The following is a 2,998-nucleotide window of genomic DNA, read 5'->3' on the forward strand; positions in this document are numbered from 1 at the left end:
CACGACTTAGAGGCATAACCGCATAGTAGGCATGTCGCAAGAGGGGTAATCTTTACACATCCCATGTACTGAATAAGAAAGAGATAAAGAGTTGGCTTACAATCGCCACTTCACACAATACATGAATATAGCATTACATCATCCAGATACAATCAAGGTCCGACTATGGAACCAAATAAAGAAAGACAACCCCTAATGCAAAAGATCCCCGATCGCCCCAACTGGGCTCCACTACTGATCGTCCGGAAAGGAAACATAATAACGTCCAGAATCCTCGTCGAACTCCCACTTGAGTTCGGTCGCGTCCCCTGCACTGGCATCATCGGCATCTGCATCTGGTTTTGGAAGTAATCTGTGAGTCACGGGGACTCAGCATTCTCACACCCTCGCGATCAAGACTATTTAAGCTTATGGGTCGGAAAAGGTAGTGAGGTGGAGCTGCAGCAAGCACTAGCATATATGGCGGCTACTCACGCAAATGAGAGCGAGAAGAGAAGCAAAGCATGGTCGAGAAGCTATAAAGATGAAGAAGTGATCCTGAAACTACTTATGTTCAAGCATAACACGAGACCGTGTTCTCTTCCCGGACTCCGCCGAAAAGAGACCATCACGGCTACACACGCGGTTGATTCATTTTAATTAAGTTAAGTGTCAGGTTTTCTACAACCGGATATTAACAAATTCCCATCTGCCCATAACCGCGGGCACGGCTTTCGAAAGTTCAAAACCCTGCAGGGGTGTCCCAACTTAGCCCATCACAAGCTCTCATGGTCAAGAAGGATATTCCTTCTCCCAGGACGACCCAATCAGACTCGGAATCCCAGTTACAGGACATTTCGACAATGGTAAAACAAGACCAGCAAAGCCACCCGATGTGCCGACAAATCCCGATAGGAGTCGCACGTATCTCGTTCTCACTTCACAACAGATGGGCAAGACATCGGGTTGGCATAGACCCTGGTTGCCCAGGGGGTGCCGGACATCGCCCAGTTTGGACCAACACTTAGAGAAGCACTGGCCCGAGGGGTTAAAATAAAGATGACCCTTGAGTTCGCGAAACCCAAGGGAAAAAGGCTTAGGTGGCAAATGGTAAAACCAAGGTTGGGCCTTGCTGGAGGAGTTTTATTCAAGGCGAACTGTCAAGGGGTTCCCATTATAACCCAACCGCGTAAGGAACGCAAAATCAAGGAACATAACACCGGTATGACGGAAACTAGGGCGGCAAGAGTGGAACAAAACACCAGGCATAAGGCCGAGCCTTCCACCCTTTACCAAGTATATAGATGCATTAAAGTAAACAAGATATAATAGTAATGATATCCCAACAATAAACATGTTCCAACAAGGAACAAACTCCACCATCACCTGCAACTAGCAACGCTATAAGAGGGGCTGAGCAAAGCGGTAACATAGCCAAACAACGGTTTGCTAGGAAAGGTGGGTTAGAGGCTTGTCATGGCAATATGGGAGGCATGATATAGCAAGTGGTAGGTATCGTGGCATAGCAATAGAGCGAGCAACTAGCAAGCAAAGATAGAAATGATTTCGAGGGTATGGTCATCTTGCCTGCAAAGTTCTCTGAGTTGACGTAAGCTTGATCCTCGTAAGCGTACTCAACGGGTTCCTTGATCACGAACTCGTCTCCCGGCTCTACCCAAGGCAAGAACACAAGCAAAGGAAACCACAATCAACCACGGTGCAATGTGCAAGCAACATGATGCAAAACGTGGCATGATATGCGGGATGTGATATGCAATGCATATGCGTGCTCCAGAAGGAAAAGATTGAACCAGGCCTCAACTTGGCAAACCAAGAGTTCCGCTGGAAAGATGAGTTGATTTAGGTCGAAATCGATATAAAGCTCACCGGGATCGGATGCACGGTTTGCAAATGGCAAGCAAAACAATAATGGCACAAATTTGCGATTAACAGCACGATGCCATCTAGAATGCAACAAGAAACTACGCTACTGCACTCCAACATAGCAACAAAGCACATGGCAGTGGTTTTCAGCCACGCGATCGTGATCGAATGGCCGAGAGGATGGAGGGTGTTTGGATGGGTTATTGGGCCATTTTGGAGGGGTGTTGGGCTGCAACACACACGAGGCCTTTACGGTTCCTCGGTTAACCGTTGGAGTATCAAACGGACTCCAAATGGCACGAAAATTGACAGGCGGTCTACCGGTGGTGTACCAAGGCCTCTTGGAAAATCTCGGTCCATTCCGAGAAAGTTTAACACCCGCACACGAAAAGAGGCAAAAGGGGCGCCGGAGGACATAGGAGTGTCGGATTGCAAAACGGACAACGGGGAAAATGCTCGGATGCATGAGACGAACACGTATGCAAAATGTGATCCACATGATGACATGATATGAAATGCATGACATGGACAAAATGCAAAAATAAATACAAGAACCCAACCACGAATCTCATAACTTAGTGTCGAAAATGGCAAGAGTTGGAATACAAATATGGTAAGTTACATCCGGGGTGTTACAGTGTCTCACTGGTCGTTCTCCTGAATTCTCAGCTCTTAGTATGTTTGGATGTGTGTGCTATGTCCTTCTTGCCCCCCGAGAATGCACCAAACTGACTGCTCAATCGGTTGAGTGTGTTTTCCTTGGCTACAATGATGAGCACAAGGGTTATCATTGTTGGGATCCTGTTGGTCATCGCTTGCACATCTCGCGTGATGTGACTTTTGATGAGTCTCATTCTTACTACCCACGTCCTTCTTCCTCAAGCTTCTCTGTGGACGATATTTTTTCTTCTCCTTCCTGATACACCCTTCTATGTGCCTCATGTGTCACCTCTTCCTCCGGCACCTCTCATTCATTCTCATTCACCTCTGACACTATATTCTCCATCCTCCTCCTCCACCTCTCCACATTCATCTCCATTCCATCGCCCTCTCTCATTGTTTCCTCTCCACTATACTCGTCGCCCTCATACTGAGGATGCTTCCTCTGAGGCGCCTTCCACCTCTGGTGCACCTC

The sequence above is a fragment of the Triticum dicoccoides genome, chromosome 1A (genome assembly GCF_002162155.2).
Source record: "Triticum dicoccoides isolate Atlit2015 ecotype Zavitan chromosome 1A, WEW_v2.0, whole genome shotgun sequence".
Classification (NCBI taxonomy): Eukaryota; Viridiplantae; Streptophyta; class Magnoliopsida; order Poales; family Poaceae; genus Triticum; species Triticum dicoccoides.